Source organism: Triticum dicoccoides, chromosome 4B (assembly GCF_002162155.2).
Source record: "Triticum dicoccoides isolate Atlit2015 ecotype Zavitan chromosome 4B, WEW_v2.0, whole genome shotgun sequence".
Taxonomy (NCBI): domain Eukaryota; kingdom Viridiplantae; phylum Streptophyta; class Magnoliopsida; order Poales; family Poaceae; genus Triticum; species Triticum dicoccoides.
In genome coordinates, this window is record NC_041387.1 from 265,064,028 (window position 1) to 265,091,398 (window position 27,371).

At 49.6% G+C, this 27,371-nt stretch overlaps 1 long non-coding RNA gene across 1 annotated transcript; it reads left to right on the forward strand.

Moving 5' to 3' along the window:
• Positions 1 to 257: 257 nt before the first annotated feature.
• On the forward strand, positions 258 to 2,454 carry LOC119295943. The gene is made up of 2 exons (XR_005144534.1): positions 258 to 1,754; positions 1,828 to 2,454. It is a non-coding gene; the product is annotated as an uncharacterized LOC119295943 (long non-coding RNA).
• Positions 2,455 to 27,371: the final 24,917 nt, after the last annotated feature.

Sequence of the window (27,371 nt, forward strand, 5' to 3'; positions counted from 1 at the left end):
TGTACTACTTTGTGTCATGCATGGCAATTAATAAGGCAACCTAAGATACTAACTTATGATACTATGTGTGAATTACAGAGGTAGCTAGCTAGTATCGATAATATACTAGTATCATGTATATTCTAATAACACCCCTCAAGACCTTATTCTGCAAACTCTAAGCCTATTCTGCTAACACTTTGGCACTGCAAAAACCCCGAACCGAACCACATGAAAAACAGAAAAGGAGCAGCCCCACCCCCACCCACCTCCTCCCCCCACTCAATCGCCAACCTCTCCCCGCATCTACACATTTCCAATCAACCTCCTTCCCCTTCTCTATGCCCAAGCACAACTCCTGGCGATGGATCCCGGTCGGCAACTGCCACCAGCGCACCTACCGACGGCGGATCTGGGCAGGCAACCGCCCCCAACGCCCGAAAAAAAGCATTCCCGATCCCTACCCAACCCACCTCCCAGACGAGCACCCACCAATCCCAGCCCTCGCTTGCACTCCTCCTCCTACCTCCGGCTCACCGGCACCCGATGCGCCCTGCCCGCGCCCCTCGTTGCCTCCCCTAGAATCTCCAACTCTCCATCCCTCCTCGTACAATGCTGACGCGCAGATATCCTGCGCCCCCAACACCCGAGCTCCCCCTGCATTCCCGGCGGCCATCCTCTTCCTGTCAGGGTCGCCTCCCCTCGATCTCGGACACGGCGAGGTGTTGCACTAGTGTGGTGGCCGCCAAAGGTTTCCCTTCCTCCGGATCCGGCGGCCATGGAGGGGGGTGGTGGGTTGGGGGATTCATGGTCCGTGCGTGCGCCCCATCCGGTGACTTCAGTGCGTCTCCACCTCCCTGCACGGCCGCCGTAGGAGATCGAGTGCCACCTACATCCAGGCGCGCCGATCCCCTGCTTGTGGCCATGTCTATTTGCAGTTCTCAGTGGACCACGGCGAGTCGGCAATGCGCCCATGTGCAGTTCAGTTGGCGGTAGGTTTTCATGAGCTGGCACAACCATCCTCTATCCATTGCCGAATCCCGCAACCACTTCATCTTGCCCACCATCCTCTCCTGCTCCGCCTTGAAGCACGACCGGCATAGAGGTCCATTGGGGTCGAGGTTTTGGCCACAGCATCTTGCAGCCTGGGCAAGCATGGCAAGCAGCTCATAGGCGTGCGCATGTGATGTTCGATGCCTTATCGTCGTTCCTCTAGCAAGGTCCCGAGTGCCTGTTCCTCCACTACCGGGTACTTCATCCCCCTCGAGTACCTTCTCCTGCAAAATCGAGTAGGTTCTTGGTCATCTTGCACCTCGTGTCCGTCTTTGTTGTTGAATTTGGTTCTCGTGGCGGTGAATTCTGCACGTATTGGGGATCGAAGGTGTTTAACTATTATGCTCGCTATTGACACGTAGCCAGTCTCCTACAGTTTTGTGGGTGCCTCACTTTTGCATGCATGCATCGATGGGATGTTGGTTCCGATTGTCTTCATGGTGTTTCTCTTCATGCATAATTCGGCTGGAGCCCATGGAGGTTCAGATTCTTATTTGGGCGTTCATATTTGCAGTACAATACATTTGTGTGGTACTAAAAATGGTTGTATGTTCTAGTGCTTTGTTTTTTGCATTCAATAATTTATGCCTTGAGCAGTGCAGTTAACTATTGGGCGATGTACTCTTGACTTTGTTGTGTAGTGCAGTCACTTGTAGGCATGAGATTTTGCTGAAGTAGTGCACACAGCAGGTGCGTGCGTGCGGCCATCCTCGACTCCCCAGGTACTACACTTCTATACTGTGAGTCAAACGTCATCAGGATTTGTCAGTAGCAACAACTCATCCACCTAAATAGGTTCACAGAGGCAACCCCATGGGCACTGGATGCCGACGACGGAGAGAGGCTACCCCATAGGTTCACAGAGGCTACCCCAGGCTATTCGGTTGTGCCTCTTCATGACCCGTCCCCATCGAAGGACACCCCGTGCTAATCATCTCCCCTTGTAGTCCACACACCGGATGCGAGTAGAGCATCTGTTGGCTCGGTGCATCTCACTCCGTCACATATTACGCCTTTTTTGCAGATTGTTTGTAACTCACTTCGGCGCCTCTGCTGTATGTGGCGCATACAGGTGCAGTGCAGCAGACACATGCGTGCAGTCCGCCGGCAGAAACATGCATGCTCACACCCCCTTGTGGTTTGCGGTCTGAATTCCTTATGTGCGTTCAACTTTTGTTTTCTGTCATTGGGAGGCAAAGATGCTGCAGTGCGGTTCACGGGATGATGACGAAAAAATTGTATTTTGTTTGAGGGTGACACACCCCCATGCGATTCGCTTGGCGCGGCAGCACAGTTTATGCGCTTCCAGGGTCCACTTTTTTTGAGGATCCACTTGTTTGTATTGTAGACAAAAATGGTGAGAAAACTTGTCAAAAATCATTGTAAAAAATAACGTTTGCCTAATCTACTGAGTTTGTTAAACTGTTGTTGGCAACTGATGTGCTTGGAAGTGGCTTGGTAGTTCACTAGTAAAAAAATGATGTGATGCAGCTCACTCGCTTAGTCTCTGTGGTTCACTCGCTTGGTGTGCGCGTGTAAAAAATTAAATTGCACTCGTGTGTTCAAAAAAAGCAAAATGCAATGGGAGTTGCAGTGCACTTCGTCATTGTGTGCGGTTCACTACACTCAGTCTAGTATTTTAGATGAAACTACAAAATAAAATGTTAAAAAAAATATTAGTAATGCAGCTCCCTTTGTCGACTTCGTAGTGCGGTTTACAATCTGAAGCAGTACGGCTTCCTGTCTGTTGTAGTTCCTTCATCGATTTTCTTGTCGTGAAAAATGCATTTCAAAAAATGCAGTGCACTTGACTGTTTGATGCAGTGCGGTATTCAGTCTGATGCAGTACACGCGTCCATTTTGGTGTCACAAAAAACTAAGTGTCCGCATTTCGGTATTTTTAAAAATACTCGTAAAACCATAAGGAATTAGAGAAAGTGGTCTACATGAAAATGTTGCGCCTCATCGATATCTTTCCATTGGCGTATCGTTTGAATCACTCCGACCAGTGGTTTGTAAAAATTTCGTGAAAAATGGCCGCTGCCACTCTTCGTGAACTGCACGATTTTCAAAATTAACTTAAAACCGTAAGTAATCTCAAAAATATTTCAACATATGAAAGTTGTGCCTCGTCTGTAGCTTTCCAACGGCATATCACACGCCTCATTTCGACAAATGGTTCAAAAACTGAAGCAAAAACAGTACAAAAATCGCAAAAAATTCATTTACTAAATTTAAAACTTCTCTTAAACCGTAATGAATTAGAGGAAATAATAGATATAAAAAGGATGCGGCTCGACGATATCTTTCCAACGCCGTACCGTTTTGATTCATTCCGATGTGTGGTTTAGGAAAAAATCATGAAAATATGTTCGCTGCATCCCGTCATGCGCGCACTGTTTTTGAAACTGCTCTTAAACCATGATGAATCTCGAAATGTGTTAACATGATGAGGCTGCACATTTTCCATAGCCATCCAACGATATATTATACGCCTCGTTCCGACAAACGGTTTAAAAACTGGACCGAAAACAATGACAAAAAATGCATGCAGTTTTTTTAGTGACATTGCAGTGCTCGTTTGATAGGGATGCAGTGCCCTCGTGTTGAGCGTGCAGTTGCGGAAGTGTTATCAGAATAACTATTCTGCTAATATTAGCAAAATAGACCGGCTATATATATATATATATATATATATATATATATATATATATATATATATATATATATATATATATATGATACTAGCTAGCTAGTCTATGATATACTAGCTAGCCCTACCTCACTAATGCATAGTATCATAGAGTAGTATCATCTAGTACTCTATTTATTTTCATGCATAACACATAGTAGCATAGCATTTATTATGACACGGTTTCGTGATATGATACTTAACCCTCTCGTTCTTCATTTAATTCTATGACAACTCATCAAAATTGCCTAGTTGGCATGATACTAGCTATGGTATCCCATTACGACCAACCTAGCAAAGAAGGTGTACATATCATTTGTGCGTCGCTTTGCGAGTTTTCATCCGTTTGTTCGACAAGCGAGGAGAAGTTTCAAACATTTCGGCTGCGAGGTGCGGCCACTGACGTAGTCTAGTTGGTATTTTAGTTACAAGAAATTCATATGGAGTCCAGACATCATTGAAATCGATGTGTGCCCATGGCGTGCTATCACGTCCCCGTGGAAAAAAATGGTAAAGTTTGGCACAAGTTTGGATGATCGCTCCTTCCAAACCGGAGCGTCTCACATGAATGATCATGGTTTCCCAAAGGAGACGTGTCAATTCAAACTCCTATGGCCGGTGAATTCATCGTTTGGCCTCATAATATTTCCACGGTACGCAATCACCATTATACCACGGGTTTTATTTTCTGGCGCATTTCGGGTATCGTTAGCTATAGTTTAGACATTTTTTTGAGTTTAACGTGCATTTTGTGCATAAAAATAAAATTACAACCAGAATTGCATGTGTTGTCGAAAGGGATGAGGATCGCCGTTCGATCCGGGAGCATCCAACGGTGCAAACGTACGCTCCGTGGGGTTTGGATTCTAGCCAATCAGAACGCACGACTCGGATCGTGGGCGGGGTTTTGTCGGCACACGGCTTTCATCAATGAACCTTGTGCTATTCGCAAACCAGATTGCATACATATTTTTGTTCACACATACTGTAGTGAGATCAATTGAGTGTGCTACCTCTATGATATAATCATAATAATAATAATAATAATAATAATAATAATAATAATAATAATAATAATAATAATAATAATAATAATAACAAAAAATAGTTCATATTCATTACCTGAGGTGACAGCATATCAAGGTCAACATATTAGTGGTTCTTACATCAACAAAAAACCGGGCATAACTCACAAATTCAGTACAAGCAACAGTTCTAAATTTAACGAATTAGTTGCAGGGTAGGCATAAAGACTAGTCTTACGGCTTAATTCCCATGTACATGGGGGAACTGAGATCATTACGTTGACCCCGAATGAACTTCGGTGTTTTAATGATTCTACGCTTCTCTGTTACACGGGTGCGTGATCCCTTGGCTCATAACTCATCAAATTCATCGTACTCGTCCTCATCAGCAACATCATCGACATCCAGTACCCTCCTTTTCCCATGCATCACTACATGGCAGCTCTTACGCAAAGGGTCTTCCGCAAAGAAAATATGTGTAGCATCGATGGCAACAATGAACGGGTCCGCATGATATGCCATCGTTGTCCTGTTAACACAGGTCTTCCTATAATCATCAACCTTTAGTTGTCAAAGAGGGATTCATGAGCACCTGAATAATGCCACCTTAACTTTCACATAGTCAAGCTCCCAAATCTATTTGATGGTTCCATAGTATACCCTTTTATCAGCTTCATCTACAATCATGCATTCTATTTGAACAGAGCTATTCTGATGTGAGGTCTTCTCATCACGTTCATCAGTGTAGAATGTGTATCCATTTACGTCATATGCTTGGTACGTCAACACCGTAGGTGATGGCTTTTGTGCCAACCACGTAGCAATGTCATTGATGGATTCTTCTGCCAAACGCTTCTTAAGCCATTCGGCATAGTTCTTAGTGTGCTCCTTCATCTCCATATATGATGAAGGCACCATTGGTAAGAAGCTTTGGCGTATCTCCGCCAAGTGTTCTTCGGTGTAAGCGCTGAGAACTGGGCTATTAAGCAGTACCGTCAAATGGGCTTTGTCTGCCAATTCTCCGGTTGCAGCATTTGCGTGCCAGCAAGGACCGACTTACCTTTAGCCTTCCCTCGTGGCGAGAGGGGGGCAAACCTATAGGTCGTTGTTTCATGTATTCGGTGCAAAACTCAACCACCTCCTTCGCGGTATAACCTTGTAGGATGCTTGCCTCTAGATTGTTTTGGTTGCGACAAAAGCGCTTCAGTATTCTCGTGAACCGCTCAAAGGGATACATGTTGCGAAGAAACACAGGACCACAATACTTTATCTCTTCGAGAAGGTGCACAGTGAGATGGACCATGACATCAAAGAATGACGGTGGGAAAAATATCTCTAGGTGGACAATATTCTTGCAATATCATCTTGAATATGATCCAACTCTTCAGGATCTACAACTTTCTGCCATAGTTGGGGAATCACAGAGCTTAATGAGTGTGTTCCTTATATATTTGTCCGTCAAATTCCTGATGGACACTGGGAGGATTTGTGTCAACATTACGTGGCAATCATGTGACTTCATGTGTCCCAACTTCATTTTACCTGAGCTCACATCCACGAGACTTCTGATGTTTGCGGAGTAGGAAGAGGGTGTCTTAACTAACAACAAATAGGTGAAGAACTGTGTTGCTTATTTTGTACTGAAATTGTAACTCTGGTGAGATTTAATGAATTTCTCGTCATCTTATGCTTCACTCTTGCCTTTTGATTGATCAGCAAGCATATCTAGCCGTGAACCCTCACCATCCTTTCTTTTACCTTTAATCTTGAGCTGAGTACCAAGGATGCTTTCACATACCTTCTTCTCTATGTGCATGACATTGATGCAGTGACGTACACGTAGAATCTCCCACTAAAGTAATTTCCAGAACACCAATTTATTCTTAAACACTTGAACCTTGGGTGTTTGTTTCACCGTCAAAGCGTGATTATTACCAAGAACAACATTAATTTGTTTAGCCATGTTGTGGACCACCTTCCCATCACAGGGTCTTGGGCCCACTTCGACCTCTGCCGTACCATCAAAAGCTTTCATCTTTCAGTATGGGTGAATTTTTTGTAAGAACCTACGATGTCGCAAATATATGGTTTTGCACGAGTTGGGAAGTCTTCTGCTAGCTATCCTATCCATGCATGTGACACACCCTACATCTCCCTTTGTTTTCTACCCCGGTGTTGCCTAATACCGGCATATCTTGAATGGTGTGCACCAGCTTGCATGTAGATCGACAATCTCCTTTCTATAAGCATCATAACATTTTACAGCAGGTGCATCTATTCACACTGTTAGTAGTTATTCTACCAGTAGCTAAAAGTAAATGTCGATGTCCTTTCTAGGTTGCTTCGGGCCTTGGATAATCATTGACATCATAATGTATTTTTTCTTCATACGCAACCAAGGAGCTAGGTTATATATGCGCAGAAGCACCGGCCATGTGTTGTTATTGGTGCTCATATCACCAAAAGGATTCATCCCGTCAGTACACTCCCCGAGCCTTATACTTCTAGGATCCTTGGCAAAGTCTTCAAACTTGTTGTCGATTAATTCCCATTGAGCCCCATCTTTTGGGTGCCTCATATACTTATCTGCACTTCGCTCATCATGATGCCACCGCAACCTCTTTGCCTCTCTAGGGTTTGCAAACAAAAGCCTCAACCTTGGAACTAAAGGCAAGTACCAAACAACCTTGAACGGGATTACTCTCTTGACCTCGTCGTCCAATTTGTACTTGTCCTTTGCTCTCCTGCACTTGTATCGTGCATGCTTGCATTCGGGACATGCACGCAAATCTTTGTACTCACCACGGTACAATATACAATCATTCACAGAAGCGTGTATCTTCTGTACTTCAAGTTCCAATGGGCAAACAATTTTCTTCGCTTAATTCGTGCTTCTGGGGAGCACATTATCTTCCGGAAGAATTTCTTTGAAAAGACCTAACATCTCTGTAAAGCCCTAGTTAGATAGACTGTTTGCTGCTTTAAATCTAAGAAGCACCAGGGTGGCACTCAACCTAGAATATTTCTTTTTGCAACCTGGATACAATTCTTTCTTGGAGTCCGCATCAATGGTTGACAGATCCTTATACCCAATCATATCCTTTTTTGGGCCCTCGAAATCTGTAATCGTTGCAGCAAAATCTGGCATATCAAGATTGTCGTCATCTATGTCGACGTCTTGGTTTCCTAGTAGGCGTTTCAGCTTTCCGGTGTTCCATTGGTAGCTTTATGCCTCTGCCCTGATGTTACATTCAACATCCATGTGACACTGATTGGGGTTTGGCATCTCGCAACCTTGGGTATCTTCATCCATGACCTCCTCTTCACCATGTTTGGTCCAACGTATATATCCATCCAAGAATCCCGAGAGACTAAGTGCCACTGGACATTTGCAACTTCATGTGACTCTGTATTGGCACAATCAGTACATGGACACATGATGTAATCCGCATCACCAATTCTCCTCTTTGCACTTTCAGCTAAATTCATGAACTCTGTCACACCACTGATAAAATATGCGGTTTTCCGATTCTTCATCCATTGAGATTGTTCCATCTGCACCATACGAATGGTAATTAAAAACAAAACAACAATATTAATACACAGTGTCGGTGTACTAGAGTAGGGGTACCCTAGTATCCTGAACTTGTGCACGGGCAGTTGCAGCACCCCGAGGCAAGGCTTGCTAGGAGACCGCCAAGGTCCTCCGTGGTTCCCTTGGAGCCATTCAAGAACAAAGTATTCAAGCCAAGGAGACAAGGCCCCGGCAAGAGGAACTTGCCGGGAAGGCCAACCGAGGCATCCCAAGGAACTTTGCCGCGACGCGCCACGCGTCCCGGCAAGGCAACAAGGCCCCGGCAAGAGGAGCTTGCCGGGAAGATCAACCAAGGCACCTCAAGGTCTGGTGAGCGACAAGCTTCCGAGCGCGACAAGACGACGACCGCGGCAAGGCGCTTGCCGCGGCAAGTAACCACTCTGTACCCACGCTCCAGCACATCCGCCAACGTGTCGCTCTGGGGGCCTTTCCAGGCGCGCGTGGCGTGAGGCTGTGCAGCCAGCGGTGCGCGGTGGCATGCGACGCTGACAAGATCGCCATCGTGGCGAACGGTGGCGTCCCTGACGGTCCCTTTCTGCACTGTTTGGGCGACACAGACGGGCATTTAATGCCTTTGTCCCCTGCCGTCAGGGTTAGGTAGGACACACTGTGCAAGTAGGTGTACCAACCGCAACACTTTTTACGTTTTTACCCTTCTCTGCGTTGCCACCTGTCGGTGACCCCTTTAGCATATAAAAGGAGGCCCATGCGCAACGTAGGGGGGGTTCGGCTCATTCGGAAGCCAGAAAAACACTTAGCTCTCTCGAGCAAGAACAGAATACAATCAGACAAGCAGCAGTAGGAGTATTATCTCTCCGGAGAGTTCCGAAGCTAGGTAAACTGCTCGTGTGCTTCGCCTCGATCCGCTCTTCGTGCGATCTCCGCCCCCCACCGAACCGAAAGGGGCTTGGTCCGCCGGCCCCATAGGTGTTCGTGGATCAGTTTCCCCGACACACAGATTAACTACTGCCCAATGATGCATGCATAAATTGCAAGGCTTTATTTTCATAATTACTGAGGGTGCTCCATATTTTTATCCAAATGTGCAATGACAAAAATTAATGGCCAATCAATTTACACACAGAGTACTAGTACAACACTAGCCTTAGGAATTGGATACATTAAGTAAGCTACTCACGAAAATAATACCTTAATTCAATAGCCGCGTGGCGACCTCCACCCAGCAGATAGAGAAGCACGATGTGGCGGTACGCGGAGACAGCACGGTCGAGGAGCAAAGCTTAGTGCGGCTACCGCCTAAAGTTCGACCTCCACTATCCCGCCATCGACCGTGAATGTGCTCGAATCACCCCGCCGCCGACCTCGATGGCTGAGATCCTCCTATCTCCCACCACAGACCAAGGATTGACCTCCTATGACGCTGCCACCGCCCACCGACTGAGGATTGACCACTTCTCCGGTAGCCCTTGCTTAGGCCGCCACCGCAATCTCTATATGCATACCAGCTGTTTTTTTCTGGATATCCGTAGAGCAGCTGTTTGCATGGTATCACTGTAACTCAATTATATGTATAGGGTAGTACATCACATGCGGTTATGTAACGGCAACCGTGTCTCACCTATGTTGTCTTCTCACATGGTTTGGTGCGCAAATCATGTGTGACGTTGTAATACCTAACACAAATGACATGTATAAACAGTGTGCCGTATACTCCAACATATAGTGCCATAAGTAGTTCCCGACCGTTAGCTTATCCCTACAGTTTCCCCATTTCCCCCAAATCCCTACATAGCCTCCAAATTTCCTCGCGTGGAGCTGACATTGGGGGAATGCGGGTGAGTGGTGCTGATTGTTTCGGTGCGGCTGCTCCTGCTCGTATCACCGCCACGACGGCGGTCGCCACCGAGCACTTGCCTAAGGTCATCAGAATGCAGGTGTACTACGGATCCGAATCATCCTGTCAGGTTCCAATCTATCCCGATCTTTTTTAGCATGTCCAAAGTAGATCCTTGCTTAATCTGTCCTGAATTGACCCCCCCCCCTAGGAAAGCGATCTGCCACCGGATCCGAAGCATGACTCCAGACTCCCGCAACAGGAGTTCGACTCTGAGTTTTGTGGCACCGAGAAGTACCAAAAGACGAGTTGTGTGCATGGGCACACTCCCGCTCGACGTGTATGCATGGAAGGATTCGACATTGGCAGGCGGTTTCTCAGTTGCCCCTTAGAGGTTAGTGCTAAGTTCATCATTTTACTTGAGTTAATGCCACCGCTCATCCTGAATACTATTTAACATTGGCAGGGATATGAGGCTTGTGCCTTTGTTAATTGGCTGGATGAAGAATGGCATGGCAGGGCTCGGAGTGTTATCACTAAGCTCGCAGAAGATAACGTTAAGCTGAAGAAGAAACTGGCTGATCTGGAATGTACAATCATTGATGAAGCAAGAAAGAATCAATCACAGGCAGTAGATGAAAGCAAGAGACAAAAAGGAACTAGCATGTGTAGTTGTGGTTGTCGCATTAGCCATGTTCTATGCGCTATTTGCAATGCTAATTAGGGGTTTTGTTTAACAGCATTGCTAAAGCACATCTAGATGTGCTCTAAGTAATGCACATCTAGGTCCTATGCCATTGATGTTACGCGAAGATTCGTGCAGATATTTTTCTTTGTCTTTTTTCTTTTCCTTTCTAGTTTGATTATTACTGGCTTTATCAATAAGAAGAGCTTGATGTATTGCTTGCCAACTTTCCTACTCCGTTCGTACCGTCACCGGTGCATAATCCCAAAACTCGTTCCTTGTTTTTGTCCTGAAAAAGGAAACCAACCAAATAGCCAATAGGAGTCCTGCGCAACCCCGGGAATTTGGAGCCACTGGATACAAATAATTGCGGTTGATTATATCAGTGGTTAGATAATACGTGAACCGCCGCTTCAATTCCCCCCCCCCCCGCGCAAAACAAACCCCGCTTCAATTGGCAGTTCCTCTTCTCTGCATACCCTGCTTAAGTGTCCACCATCTTCATCGTCCCCTGCAGGCCGCGCTACACACTGGCACACACTCTGCAGCCATGTCGAGCAACTACGAGGACAACAGTTCAGCCAGCAGTCTGGCGCCCGATGATAGGTCAACATCAGAATCATCCCGCTCATCTTCCATGAGTCCGGCGTCGAGCCCAGACCTCGATTACATCCGGTTCATGGAAGGGACGCCGCCTCTGGTGTCATCAGATGAGAACCAGATGGACGAGGAGCCATCGGAGGACAAAGAAGAGGACGACGATGATGATGAGGAGGAATGGTCGAACGAGTAGGAGGAGAATGACGACAACAACGGCGATGACAACGGGGGAAATGAAAAGCCAACGGTCAGCGGCCATAAGCGTCCTCGCAAAGACGATGTCGTGGGGCCATCCAACAACAATCACAACAAGAAGAAGGATTGAATTAAGCACACTATATATATCTTTGTTTATCCTGTCGATCTAATCGCAGACGGTTAGTATTATGTATTTGATAGAGATCTTCTACATTTTCGCCCATAGGTTGGTTTGTTGAAATGTGTGCCCTAATGAGCACACAATTCACAAAAAAAGACAGTATGGGCTATTTATAATGATCGCACACAATTCTGATTACCGACCTGTTTGTCGGGTATCACACACATCTTGTTACGTCGAATAGTTTGTGTTCACCTCAATCATCACAAACGGTTCATCGGAGCGAACTATATGCCGTATATTGCACACACCTTGATCTCGCTGCCTGTTTCAGTTGTTCTATCTCATCGCAAACAGTTCGTACGGATCAACCGTATGCCCCTCATCGCACACGCAACTAAAATCTAACCGTGTTTGATGTATCATTCATCGCAAACGTTTTGCATCTTTTTGACAATTTTTTTCATCACCGTTTGCGATTTATGGATCACACACAATTTCGTCAAAGGGTCTCCGATCGTAGTGTCGCATTAGCAACATCCTGCAATAGTGGTGGGAGAGGCCACTGCTAGCATGTAATCCCTTGGAATTCTATGCACTTATGATTGGAACTATTAGCAAGCATCTGCAACTACTAACGTTCATTAAGGTAAAACCCAACGATAGCACTAAGATATATTGGTCCCCCTTCAATCCCGTATGCATCAATTTCTATGCTAGGCTGAAGCTGTTGTCACCCTTGCCCTCCAATACATAGTCCTATCAACATAAAACTAACCCTATGGTGTGATCCACACACACGCTCATACAACGGGCACCGAAGGACTTCATCATAATCACAAGCAAATTAAACCAACATAGCAATTCACAAATCGATAGGACAACAAGAAATCTACTCAAGCATCATAGGCTGGCAACACATCATTGCACAATAATATGAAGCATAAAGCACCATGTTCAAGTAGAGGGTACAACGGTCGCGGCAGAGTGGATCACTAAATATAGATGGGGAAAGGTGATGAATATGTTGGGGAAGATGACGGAGGTGTTGGTGTAGGTTGCAGTCGGCGTTCCGGCGCCACCTGGAGAGAGGGGGAGAGAGCCCCCTCCTTCTTGTTCCTTGAACTCCCCCTAGATGGGATGAGGGTTTCCCATCATTGGCATCCATGGCGGTGGAGGGGTGGGAGCCCCTCCGAGATTGGATCTCTCTCTCTCTCGCTCTCTCTCTCTCTCTCTGTGTGTGTGTGTGTGTGTGTGTGTGTGTGTGTGTGTGTGTGTGTTTCCTTCTGTCGGTGTTCTGGGAATGGTGGTCCCCAGACTTGCCGGCCTGCGGCCTGCAGCGTGGGGCAGCCAGTGGCCTAGTGCGGCCCGTCTTCATCAACAAACACTCAAGACCCTCACGGGGTGAGCGACACAAGGCCTCCTTAGGGGCGGCCTCACCAGGCAGGCTCGTGAGGAGGCAGAGAGATCAAGGCAAGGGGTACCTCGCGAGGTGGCCATGACACAAGCCATGACGATCAAGACCAGGCAGGCGCCAGCCTGCGCAGTATCCTCGTTTCCTCTTTGTTGCAAAGGGGGCAAGCGCAGGTGCGGGGTACCTAGGCATCAGGCAAAGGTTTCCATATCGGTGCGACGAGACCAAGATCAGCAGGACGGAGGTCACCGTGGAGCCCAAGAAGGCGTCATCACCAGCACCTTTGGCAGTCGAAGAACACCTTTAGTCAGGATAGCTTGTACTAGCTGTCACCTTTCGAAATGGCCGTTGTTGGCTCCCTTCCCGCTCAATATTTGGGAAGAGGACCAGGGCCTCTATAAATAGGGCTAGCCACCACAGTAGAGAGAATCTATCATCTGATCCGAACCTAGCTCATCCACACCACCACAAGAACACCTCTCCTCGCGAGGTTGTTCTTCCTCTGTGTTGTTCATCATTAGCCCAAGAGGCAATCCACCACACCACACACAATGGATTAGGGTATTACACCACAACGGTGGCCCGAACCAGTATAAACCTCGTGTCTCTTGTGTTGTTCATCGTTTTAGCTTAGAATCGCGGCGAGGCCGAGGGCGTGTTTCGGTAGGGAGAGATCTTCGTGCGCACCCCAGAGTTCGAACCTTAAGGGTTTGGCTGGAACCCGATATCCAACATTTGGCGCGCCAGGTAGGGGAGTGCCGAAATCTTCTTTCCGCTGATCTGTGTCCCATCGCTTCGTCGCATCTATGGCAGACGCTCGCCGAGCTCGCGTCGAGCGTCGGGCTGCTCTCGCCGCCCGCATCGCCCAGACAGCTCCTGTTGGTGGGCCCCCTCGTCGTTCTCTGTCGCCTGCCGCCAACGCCACCACCGGCCCGGCGGGGAACGAGCAGCAAGCATCTTCGCTGCACCCCTCGGTGCGGCGGGAAGGCCGCACCGCCACTCCGTCGCTGACCCCAGCTGGTTCGTCGTCTCACACTCGTCGCGCCCCCACGGACGCGCATGCCATGTTGCACCTAGCACGTGAGCTCCTGCACTACCGCCCCGTCGACGACCTCTACGAGGAGTGGCTTGCTCACATCACCGAGCTCGTCAGCGCCGCAGGGGGCTCTCCTGCACCATCCCTCTCGCTGCCTCACCCTCCGTCATGCGTGGGACGCGGCTCAGGGAGTGCCTGCGCCACCTCATCACCAAGAAGGCGCCCTGGCTCCATGGCACGCGGCCCCTGGATGTGACCCACTGCGTCCGGCACCCGCGCAGCAAGAAAGAAGCTGCCAAGAAATCCCTCGGCCTGAAGAAGGCGCTCACGTGGTCCCTGCACCGGCATGACAAGACCGCATCCCTGCGCAAGCACGCCAAAACCCCGTGCTGCCCCACGCAGCGGTGCGCGCGAACCGTCAAGAGCAAGCCCCGCGTCTGCAAAGGGCTCTGGTGGCTACAGCAGGTTGTCGTGCCTTCACCACCGAGCTGCGTAGCGTCACCTGGCCCGACAAGTTCAAGCCAGACCTGCCTCCTCGCTACGACGGTACAGCCGACCCCGCAGAGTTCCTGCAGCTCTACTAGATGGGCATCAAGGCGGCCAACGGAGACGAAAAGGTCATGGCGAACTGGTTTCCAATGGCGCTCAAGGATGGTGCCCTCACCTAGCTCCTGAACCTGCCTCCCGGCTCGATCTCCTCTTGGGATGAGGTGTGTAGCCGCTTCATCGCCAACTTCCAGGGCACTCGGGACCGCCCCTCGGCCGCAGGGCGACCCGCACCGCATCAAGCAGCAGCCTGGAGAGACCCTGCAGAAATACATCCAGCGCTTCAACATCGCCCGCCTCAAGATCCCCAAGGTGACGGACGAGGCCATCATCTTAGCGTTCTCTGATGGCGTCCGCGACGTCAAGATGAAGGAGGAGCTCGCCATCCACAAGGATCTGTGCACATCCCTGGAGCTGTTCAACCTGGCAACCAAGTGCGCAAGAGCTGAGGAGGGACGTCTCTCCCTCCTCGAGCTTCCAGCTGCTGACCTAGAGGAGAAGAAGGCCAAGGCCAAGGACGTGAAGCACAAAGGAGCAGTCGTGCTCGCAGCAGAACCAGACATGAAGCATGGCAGGGACCAGCCGGAGTCATCCAAGGGAAGCTGACCGTTCTGCGCCTACCACAACCTCCACACCCGCAACATCAACAAATGCCAGGAGCTCAGGGCCGTTCGAGAAGGACGGTTCGGTCGACGCCCCGAGCGCAATGACCGGGCTACGACTGAGGAGGAGGACGAGGCGGAGTATGATGGGACGACCGACGCCCTCGCCAGGAGTGGCGTGACCGACCTCGCGAGGATCGCTGTCAGGACCAGCCTCGCGAGGGAGCCTGGAGGGATCAGCCTCGCGAGGACCGCCCACAGGATAACGCTGGCCTTCCTCCTCTGCCGCCACCGCCAAGAAGGAATGATGACCACCACCAGGACGAGGGGGTTGGGGGTTTCCAGGGGCCACGTGCTATCACTTTCATCTTGGGCGGCGCCCAGGCCCCAGCTTCCCAGCGCATCTTCAAGCAGTTTGCTCGCGAGGTGAATGCAGTCGTCCCCAAGCTCGAGGCCACGCGCCCGCTCAGGTGGTCCAAGTGCGCCATCACTTTGAACTCAGCAGATCAAATCAAGTGTGCGGCTACCGCTGGCGTCCTCCCAATGCTAAGTTCCCTAGTCATCAGCAATGTGCAAGTTACTAGGACCCTCATTGATGGCGGCGCAGGGCTCAACATTCTTTCTGTCGATACGTTCAACAACCTTCAAGTGCCATATGACCAACTTCAGCCTGCCAAGCCTTTCTCAGGAGTTACTGACGGCTCCACCACCCCGATAGGGCAGGTCCGCTTCCCTGTCACTTTCGGGCAGCACAACAACTACCACACTGAGCTCATCGACTTCGACGTCATCCACATTCGCCTGCCATACAATGCCATCCTCGGGTATCCAGCCCTAGCCAAGTCCATGGTAGTGACCCACTATACTCAAGATGCCAGGAAGCGGCGGAATCATCACAGTCCCCTGCGAAGAGAAGGATGCGGTGTGCTCCCTCGAGCGCGCCTTCCAAGCTGCATCAATCGAGGACCCGGACAGTAAGGGCAAGAACCCTCCTGAGACAGTCCCCAAGAAGAAGAAGACATCGCCTGGCTCAACGCCTCAGGAGGTTGGCATCTCAGGAGGTGCTGCATCAGGATCCGTGCCCATGCAAGGGGTGCCGCCTTCCATCGCATAGGAAGGCGCGCCTGACGCCCTCCTAGGGCAGGGCTCGGGGGCTCTCTTCTGGAGGGCCTCGGAATTTGCCAAGATCACGAGGGAGGCGCTCGGGCACCACTTGGAGGTGTGCTTCACTGCATGTTTCCCTCAGGAAGGCATGGGGTAAGGAAGGCCCAACCCTCAGGAGTTCATCACCAAAGCCACTCATGAGCTTCAAGAAGCAAGAGTCATACGCGGCGATCGCCGCTTGCCTGGCATAGCTCCCCATCCAGGCGAGGATGGTGCTCCATCGATGTCCTAGGGCTCAACGAGCCGCATCTCAGGAGCGCCTCTGGCCTTCGCGCGTGGGATGTTGCGAGGGTCCGCCGCACAGCTACGTTCGCATGCCTTTCGGCCTGCTGAACGCGGCTGTTACCCACCAGCGCCATTTGCGGAGCATTCTGGCAGCTCAGGAGGCCAGACACCATGCGGTCCTAGCAGAGATGGAGATGGTCCTCGAGGAACCGCCTGGACCCCCAGAGCCTCCCGAGGCTCAGGGCCCCGGCAGCTCATGAGGATTGGCCTCTTCGTCGCGCATCTTCAGCTACTCTGACACCCCTTCTACAATGGTACCTGGTGACATCTTCCGAGCTCATTTTAGCCGAGAGCGCCCTATGGGCTGCATCATTCCCAGGCCGCATGGGTCTGTCCCTGCGGCATGTATCCCTTTTGCTTATGTCTTTAGTTTACCTTGTTGGGGGTGCCCCTCGGGCTGCATCATCCCCTAGCCGCTTGGGCCTGACCCAGTGGCATGTATCCCTCTTGCGTTTATCTAAGCTGATTTGCCTTTCATGCTTAACCTGCCTATGATTATCATTTGCCGCCTACCACGGGCTCCCTCTCCCTCATGCAAATCACTTGCGCGTTAAAAGGGGGGCTCCCGAACATCGCGACTCAGGAGCTCTTACTGGCTCTCCAGCCCTCACCCACTGGCCTTGTCCACGGCATCGTGACCTGGCATACTAGCGGCGGCTGAGCTCGCTCGAGGGCCGGCACCTGAGGACATAGAGCATTTGTATCTAACCATCTCGCAGGAGCACACATCCATCCAAGTCTCAAGACCAGGCACAACCCGCCTTGAGGTAGGGCCTCGTGAGTCTCGCGCTGGCTCACGAGTGCCCAGATACACCTCATCTAGCCCTCCTGTGCAAGCCACGTGTCAGGGCGAGGCTGTACACGCCCCGGGGGCTCCTCCCGGAGAGCCCCCCCATGTACCAGTGGAAGCACCATGCTCCGTGCTGGCTGACGACACTGCCGAGGAGCGTCTATGCCCGTACACATATGGAAGCGCTATCCTCTATGCTGGTGATAAACAACTGAGGGTGGCCCAGGGTCGTATCAACCTCAGGGAGCCCAGAGCTCAGTGTACGGCCTCATCGTAACACCTCCTCTCAGGAGCGTCACGCGAGGGGGCTGGACACGGGGCTGCGCCTGGGCCACGCCCGAGCACACGCCGCCCAGCAAGGTCCCTCGGGCCTGGTCATCACACGCCTCTCCCCAAGCGGAGCCAAGGTATGAAGATTGTTTGAACGGTAAGGGGTACTCCTGAGCATCGCGACTTAGGAGCCTAACTGGTCACGTAGCCCCTTAGTCCTTAGTCCCGCGAGGCTAATGGCGGTTCAGGTATGCGCGGGGCCGGGCCCTGCCGACATAGAACGCCAGATCTACTCCTACATTCCCTCCCTATTTGTTGTTTGTACGTCAAGGGGACTCCTGAGCACCGCGACTCAGGAGCCTAACTTGTAACATAGCCCCTCACTCCTTGGTCCCGTCCTGGTGATCCGGTCGGGTCTAACGGTGGTTGAGGTATGCGCGGGGTCGGGCTCTGCCAACGTAGAACATAAAGCAAATAGGAAGGAAAACGCAAGATTTCGAAGCAAATCCAGAAGCAAATATTGCAAGCCATAATTGTCTTTGCAATACCAAATGGAAGTTTAAACGCCTCCACGAGGCATGGTGCACATTGCAGGAGTTGAAACAGGAAAGAAGGTGCGAGAAGATCACCCTTGGATAGCGTCATCATTCGCCAGGGGCTCTGCCTCCGTGATGGTGTTTCCCCCACCAACTCCACCTCCCGAGGCCGCGGGATCAGCGGCACCTGCCGTGGGCACAATGGCAAAGGCGCAGAACTTTGCCAGCAAGGCTTCTACCTGGCCCTTCACGGCTTCAGCAGCGGTGGCGAAGTGCTCGTCGTCCACGGCTCCAGCAGCTCGTCGAGGTTGGCGCCAGGATCGCGAAGGTAGACGTGGCTGAAGACGCGTGTCAGCGCCACAGAAGAAAGGATGCGAGCTTCAACCTCGGCCATGGGGCCGACACCGATCACAACTTCTTCGAGCGCCTCGACCAAGAAGGGAAGCAGCTGGGTGGGGCCGTCCTTGGCACCAGCCAGCGGCTTCTCCAAGCCGCCCTCGTAGAGCATCTTCAGCGCCTTGCGGGATCTCTCCTCAAGGCGCACGAAGGCCACGCGGTCCTCGGCCAGGACCTTCGCCTTGGCGTCCAGCTCGGCCCTCTCCGTCTTCAGCTTCTTCTCCAGTGTCCCCAGCCGGCCGTGTTCAGCGGTCATCTCGGCGTCGCGGTCCCTGATGGCGGCCTCTCGAGCCTTCATCTCCTCCTCCTTCGCCTGGCGGTCGCGAGCCTCTTTGGCGAGCTGATCGCGCAATCCCTGCAGCTCGGCCTCTAGCCCCTTGCAGCGGTCCTGGGCGACCGTGGAATCCTTCAATGCCGCATCACGGGCAGCTGCAGCCCGGGTGGCGGCCTGCTTCTCCTCCTCAAAGGCTGCCACGGCTAGCCTCAGCGCCGCCCGGACGAAGATGTTGGAATGAACCCAGCCAGAGATCAGCTCTAGGCGCCCAGCTACCAGGCGAGAGTCGATGCCTTGAAGGTCTTCTCGCAGCTGGCCCAACTCAGGAAGGGCACGGTCCAAGACAATAGAAGAGGCAGGAGGGCACGAAACCAGCGGCGTAGGAGGAGGAGGCCGCAGCATAACCACAGGTCGGGAGACTAGGAGCTCCTGAGCCTTGGGCATATCAGTAGCAACATCAGGCACCGACACCTACGGAGTCAGCAGGGCCATGGGGGCTGGCACCCCGCCAGAGCGCTCCTTTGGGCCCCGCAGAGACGATCGGGCAGGGGATGTGTTAACTCCACCGCATCCCCGTCCCATGGATGAAGGTGCGGCCACGACAGACGAGTCTGCCCCAGGCAGAGCCACCGTGTCCAGCTTCTTCTTCTTCGCCGCAAGCGGCAGCCTAACCAATTGATGGAGAACGTCAGGCCCGGCAGCAAAAACAAGAACAAGACGGAGTTCAAAGAACTTACTGGTCAATCGCGGCATAGACCACCGACCTCTTGCCGAGCTTAAAGCCCGAGAGCCTCTTGGTCTGAGGTGCAGCCTCGAGAGGTCCAAGAGCGGAAGAGGGCACACCGGAAGGGCTGGAGGCGGCTTCGGGCAGTGCCTGGTCAGAAGCACTCCCTCGGGGGATCAGCGCCGACCTGTCCTTCTTCGGGATCGTGGGTGGATCTTCTTCCTCCCGCGTGGCATCGGCTTCATCGTCGTCCGGCAAAGTGCGAAGGATGCTGGCCCTGCGCCGGTGGGAGGTCTCCCCCGTCCCCTCAATGGTCTCCTCCGAGTCACGCTCCTCTTCTTCTTCGTCTTTCTCTCCTCCCCCGCGGGAGTCACCTGAAGACACTTCCATAGGTGCCGTAGCCCACTGGGCCACCGGAGGCTCCGTCGGCACCAAGCCGCTCCCATCAAAGGTGGGCATGGCATCCACCACCTGTTTCTAGTCCTGACGAAGGAACAGGGGGGCAGGAGCACCCTCCAGACCTTCCAGATCATCCCCAATCAAGAGGCAGAGAGCTGCGGCCAGATCCTCGTCGGCCAAGGCCGCTGGATTCAAGAGAAGCTCATCATCTGCGCCCCCAAGCGTCCACAGTGGGCGCGAGTGCGCCTGAAGCGGAGCCACCCGCTGCGTCAGGAACTCCCTCAGGAGCGTGGCCCCGGTCAGCTTCGCCGCCTTCGCGTTGCCCGGCCTCAGGTCGGCGTTCATCTTCTCTAGCACCAACTTCGCCCTGTCAACGGTAAGCTTCGCGCGAGACCACCCTTCGTCAGACTGGGGTGGCTCCGTTGGCAACGCCAATCAGGAGTGGATGCATCTGGCATCCATCATGACCCACTTGCTCCAGAAGTTATTGACCCTCTTCCCGGTCTTCGAGATCGTGTTGGCCTTGGAATACGCGACGAAGTTGGCACGGGCCAAGGTGTGCTCGCTGTTGATTCGGAGGGAGAAGAAGTGGCGCAGCAGAGCCACGGATGACATCACCCCGACGTGCGCCTCGCAGTAGTAGGCAAAAATCAACAAGAGGAGAACAGAGTTGGGATGGAGATGAAGGGCCTGCAACCTGTAATGGCGGAGGACGACATAGAAGAACTCAGAGAAGGGAGGAACCAAGCTGGCAACGGCGTTCATGAAGAAGGGGTAGAATGTGCTCCCCTTGGCCTCCGGCTCGGCGGGGCCAGCCCGGAGTTTGGTCTCCCCCATCTCACTGCCCTCTGCCGCTGTCATCAGGCGCGTAGCGGGAGATTCTTGTCCGACATGTTGGGGGCATCCAGGGCCAGCGAATACAAAACCGGCAGGGCGTTGGCCTTGGCCTTGCGGGGTGGCATTGCTCACTGAGGGGGAAGGAATGGAGTGAATCTAGAGGTTTCGGAAGCAAGGGAGCAAGGAAGGGGATCTGGAGCAAGGCGAAAGAGAGCAATGAAGGCAAGCCTTACCCAGGCCAGCCTTTTGTCAGTCGGGCAGTTGCCGAGGCAGCGTGGGGAAGCGGAGACGTCCACGTCCAATTAATCGCCACACGACGACCTAGGCTACAGGCTGTTCGGGACCACGGCGCTTCGCACTTGCCCTTTGGCTTCGCTGCTAAGCCAAGTCCGAGCGCGCCTTGGGCCCGGGGGCTACTGTCGGTGTTCTAGGAACGGGAGTCCCCAGACTTGCCTTCCTGCGGCCTGCAGCGTCGTGGCTCAGCCATTGGCCCAGTGCGGCCCATCTTCATCAACAAACACTCAAGACCCTCGCGAGGGGCCAAGCCTCGCGGGGCGGGCTACGCAAGGCCTCCTCAGGGGCGGCCTCACCAGGCAGGCTCACGAGGAGGTAGAGAGATCAAGGCGAGGGGTACCTCGCGAGGTGCCCATGACGCAAGCCATGACAATCAAGACCAGGCGGGCGCGAGGCGGCCGCTAGCCTGTGCAGTGTCCTCGTTTCCTGTTTGGTGCAAAGGGGGCAAGTGCAGGTGCGGAGTACCGAGCCATCCGGCAACGGTTTCCATATCGGTGCAACGAGACCAAGACCAGCAGGACGGTAGGACGGAGGTCACCGTGGAGCCCAAGACTGCGTCATCACCAGCACCTTTGGCACTCGAAGACCACCTTTAGTCAGGATAGCTTGTACTAGCTGTCCCCTTTCGAAATGGCCGTTGTTGGCTCCCTTCCCGCTCAATATTTGGGAAGAGGACCAGGGCCTCTATAAATAGGGCTAGCCACCATAGTAGAGAGAATCTATCATCTGATCTGGACCTAGCTCATCCACACCACCGAAGAACACCTCCCCTCACGAGGCTATTCTTCCTCTGTGTTGTTCATCATTAGCCCAAGAGGCAATCCACCACACCACACACACTGGATTAGGGTATTACACCACAACGGTGGCTCGAACCAGTATAAACCTCGTGTCTCTTGTGTTGTTCATCGTTCTAGCTTAGAATCGCAGCGAGGCTGAGGGCGTGTTTTGGTAGGGAGAGATCTTCATGCACACCCAGAGTCCGAACCTTAAGGGTTTTGCTGGAACCCGATATCCGACACCTTCTGTTTCTGCGTTCCCAGATTCTGGCCTTTCACCGTTTCTTAAATTACCGGAGATCCGTAACTCCAATTGGGCTGAAATTTTAACATGATTTTTATATGTACATGAAATTCTTAATAGCTAAGATGTGCATGAAATTCAAATTCATATCGATATGCACATACTTAAGTGGTTTTACCCTATGTGTTGTAGTTATGCTAACTACTTCGGACCCAATAAGTTTGGGGACCATATTATACTTAAAATGTTTTAGGTACATTTGAGAAGCATTGGATGCTTGGCTTATTCATGAAGGTGGTGGCACTATGAGGAAATTAGAGGCAAGATTGAACATTTTATTGATCTACAACTTCATACCAATGCTATCTCGGTAACAAGTATTTACTTCATGCATATATATATATATATACATACATATATATATATATATATATATATATAGAGAGAGAGAGAGAGAGAGAGAGAGAGAGAGAGATATAGAAATGGGGTCAATCTTGTGTAGGTTGCATCATGGCATGAATTTTTTGACTCGTTCCTATGATACTTGTTTCCTTTCTCAAAGCATCCCAACAACGATCTCTTGTTGCTAGTTGTGATGTCTTTGATGGTTGTGTGTTTGGAGTTCATTAATATACAATAAGATTATATTAAGCCATGTGCTATGCTTTCAAGCAAAGATCTCATTGGTATATTTTATGACTCCCGTTTGGATATCTTATTCTTTCCTTTAGTAACTATTTCATGTGTACATCCTTGTTTGTGGATATCATCTACCTAGAATCTTATACACATGAGAGAAGTTACATCTCTAGTCAATATCCCTATTCTTTCATGTCCACCATTTCATTCTCTTTTTATATGTTTGGTGGCTCCGTGGAAGCATTTGTTGTATGAGTGCGTGTATTACCTCTTTGCATCTTAGTGCACTCATGTTTGGTGAAGATTATTGTCCTCATGCTTGTCTTGACAAGCCTATTATTTCCTATCTTCATTATGGGTTGTCACAAGCTTTGATTTTTAATTTGCTATGAGTGAGCTTGTGAACCCATTTGCGTGATGTGTGTGTGACCTTCTTAACTTCGTGTGTGTGGGAAGGACATGTCTTGCACCTTGTATCTCATTTACTCAAGACTACATTGATGCTTAATTATCATCCTTATGTTAGTCTTCTCAAGTGCTTTGACGTGATTCACACACATCATTTTGGTTGTGCCTATTCTTAGGTTGCCTCATTCACATGTTGCTCAACCATATGCTTGTTGCAAATGCTAGGCTTCCTTTCTTATCTATGGTTGCTTGCAATCGTTTTGTGTTCCTATTGATTTTGGGGGAGTGATGATCCTATTTTGTGCACTTGTATCCAAATACAAAAATATATTCTAAATAGTGCACAAATCATGGGGAGCTTCTCCATTTTCCTTAGAACACTCCTTTGCCCAAATCATAATATTCTTTTATCCTTTTGGCTCGTTGGATCTTTTTATTTCTTGCTTCACTTTGTGTTATGCAAATCAGATCAATTTGTGCCATGTGTTTTGTGCCATGTGCCTTGTTGTTATGACTAGGCTCAAGTTGTATAATAGTGGATTCACTTGTGATATCATGTTCTTATCAATTACAACCTTTTTATGCATGCGAGTTCCTTTGTGGATGCATATCATGCTAACTATTGGCCACTTAAAACCTTTTATACACAAGAAAGCTCATATCCTTCTATAGTATCATTTATTCCTTGTCGGCCACTTGGTCTGGTTCATTTTGACTCTTTGGTGGTTTCGGTAAGAGGTTGAAAGTGAGTGCTTGTATGCATTGCATATGTCCTTGCACACTCATGTGTTTTGGATGTATTTTGTACCCATACTTGACATGATGATCACATTGGATATTCCTATTATATCTTGTCCAAAATATGTTCTTTGGATCGTTTGAATATTTTCCTCTCATGTCCAAAATATGTTCTTAATTTCATATCATAGTATCTTGTTGCATTCTAGATCCTAAATATGGTTTGAGCTCCTAAGATTTTTCATCATTGGGGGTGTGTTCTGATCTCCTCCAACTTCACAAAACTTCATATATCCAGCTTCTTTCTGTGACTTCTTGCTTTACCTGGCGATCCAGAATCGTTCTGCTTCGATCGCCAGCTTCTCATATTACTACAGCCCAACTTGGAGGGTTGGGGCCTGTTTGGCACAGATTGGGCCGGCTTATGGCAGCCTAACTCGGACCCAGTGCACCGATACGAGGGGGAGGGAGGGTTAGCGATTCGTTGGGATCGCTACTGTAACGCTATTTCAAGGAGGGGCAGCGAACCGTTTTCTTTGGCGCTGGCAACTCCTTGTAAATAGGGGTGAACTTCTGATTCTCTAATCGCTGGAGCTGGGCCGATGGAGCTCCAAGTTTTTGCACTGTGGTTTCGTTTGGCTTCCAGAAGTTAGCTTCTTAGTGTAAAAGCATTCGGCTCAAAAACTTTTCTGAAGTTTCTGAAGTTAGAAGCTGGAGGAGATTAGAACACGCCCTGAATATGTGCATTTGATTTCACTCACATTTTTCTGATTTGCACACATTAAGGAGGAACTCATACTATATTGATCTTCTATTAGTTTTCATCCATTTTGGCATTTGTTGCCAATGGGTGAGAAGTTTATAGGGTTTAAGATAAGTATTTTTGAAGTGCTTGTGTTCATTCATGCATATCTACCCTAGTTATTTGTGCTTGTTGCATGAATGAGTATATAGAGAAAGCTACACCAAGTTTATATCAACCAATATATGCATATGAAATTCAAAGTTCATTCACACATGCATATATTGTGGGGGATCTTGCTCTATATATTGTGGTCTATTAACATCAAATGCTTGTGTAGTGTTTTGATGATTAGTACAACCGGTTTTGATATCATCAAGTTTCTTTGTGATACTTGATGCCATCAAAATCAACCCAAGTATACAATTTATCCTTGGATAAATTGCATGCTTGTTTAAAATTCAATAGACAAACCCTCTTGTTGAGATTGTCATCAATTACCAAAATGGGGGAGATTGAAAGTACATATAGTCCCCATGTATGGTTTTGGTAATTAAATGACAATCCTAATGGACTAATGTTTGCATTGAGATATACATTTGAAGGAAAGTTCCATTTGCAATGCATGAAGAATATTGGATGAATTGATGGATGAAATCCATCAAAATAAATATATACATTGAGACTTGATAATGAATGACAATTCCTATGAAGAAACAATGAAATCAAGTTATATAGGAAGGTTTGTTCCATGGGTGATGCAAGGGGATTGAAGTGGATTCAGAATGATTGCCATATACATATAGTTGTGCATCAAGATTAATCATGGAGAAAAGATAAATGTTGACCAAGATGAAGATCAAAGATTGAATTCAAAGATGGACAACACACAAGCGCAAATCATGTGCCACATGAGGTCTTGTGGTATGGTTAGAATTTGTAAACTGCGCTTTGTGTACTAACCCATTCTATGTGTTTTCTCTGTCTGTGTGGGTTAGGTGATTCTCATGGACTTACATCAAGAGAAAGATTTCAAGTGCACATGAGAGGATGACATCAAGTGATGATGATCATGGTTTACAAGGGCAAGTTCAAGATAGGTAGTCTGGAGAATTACATGCTTGAAGCTTGCAGATGATCATGTGATTGACACGTGAATATGAATACAAAGCAAAGCTTCCCGCATTGTGTATGGGGGAGCTACTTGAAGACTTCACCAATGTCTTGCCTTCAACTTGATCCAAGAAGAAACATCAACATCAAGCTCAAGTGAAAGGCTCGTGTCAAAGGTATTAGTTCCTTTGACGTCAGTGTTGTGGAATGATGACCACCGAAGAAACACATACACTCAAGAATGGATTATCGATAGCTATGTAGTATATCACTTTTATGATTCTTGAGTTATAGGGATCCCGCACTATTAAGAGGGGATCAAAGGGTTTCGTGATGGATTTTCTCAAGTCAACGTCTTCTTTTCACAATTCCACTCCTATCCTATATACCAAACAAAATCCAAAGCCAAATAGATTTCCCAAATATATGATAACACCTTTGCATATTTGGCATCTTAAATTTTGGTTGATCTTGGATGGTTCTCTATGCGAGGACCTGGGGTTTTTCCATAGCTTCAAAACGAGCCCAAGATCATCCAAATTGGAGTTCGTATGAAAATGTTATGCATGTTTTACTTTCGGTATGCTGGCTGTTTTTCTGCGGGGCCGGAAGTTCCGGGCAGCCCAGAAGTTCCGGGGGCCGGAAGTTCCGGGCAAGTTCCGAGGAAAGTTCCGGGTTAACTAGAGAGTTTGCACATATGTGTCCAATAGGGGGCCCAGAAGTTCCGGGCTGCGTTTTCTATGCGTAACGGGCAGATTTGGTGGGGCACTATATAAGGCACCCTTTTCCCCCATCGAGTTAGGGCTTTTGGATCTGAGATTTCCCCATTCTTTTGAGCTCTATCCTCCTCCCCCAAGTCTCAAAACTCCAATCCATTTGGGGGAAAACTATCCCATGGATCTAGAGTTCATTTGTTGACCTCCTCCATTGTTCCTCTCCTCTCCCATCCCTCCATAGCATTAGTTGCTTTTGGTGGGATTTGAGAGAGATGGATTTGAGCCTTCTCGTGCTACACCCCGAAGAGTTTTGTGAGAGTTCTTGAGAGAGATTTCATCCGAGCATACACCCACTCCTCCTCTCTCATTTGACCAAAGCAATTTCTGATTTGTCCAAGTCTTGAGCATTTCCCCCTTGATCTTGTTACTCTTGGAGGTTGGAGACTCCTAGGCGGTAGAAGTGCTCCGATGAGGAGTCAACTTGTGATTTGTCCCCTAGAAAGTTTGTGAAGGTTTGGTGGCCGTCGCAAGGTCTACCACTAGTTGTTGGGAATCACCTTCGTGGTGATATATCAAGGAGAATAGGGTGAGCCTTCGTGGCGTTGGTGTGCCTTCGTGGTAACATCCACCTCTCTAACGGTGACTAGCTTCCCTTCAAGGAAGTGAACATTGGGATACATCC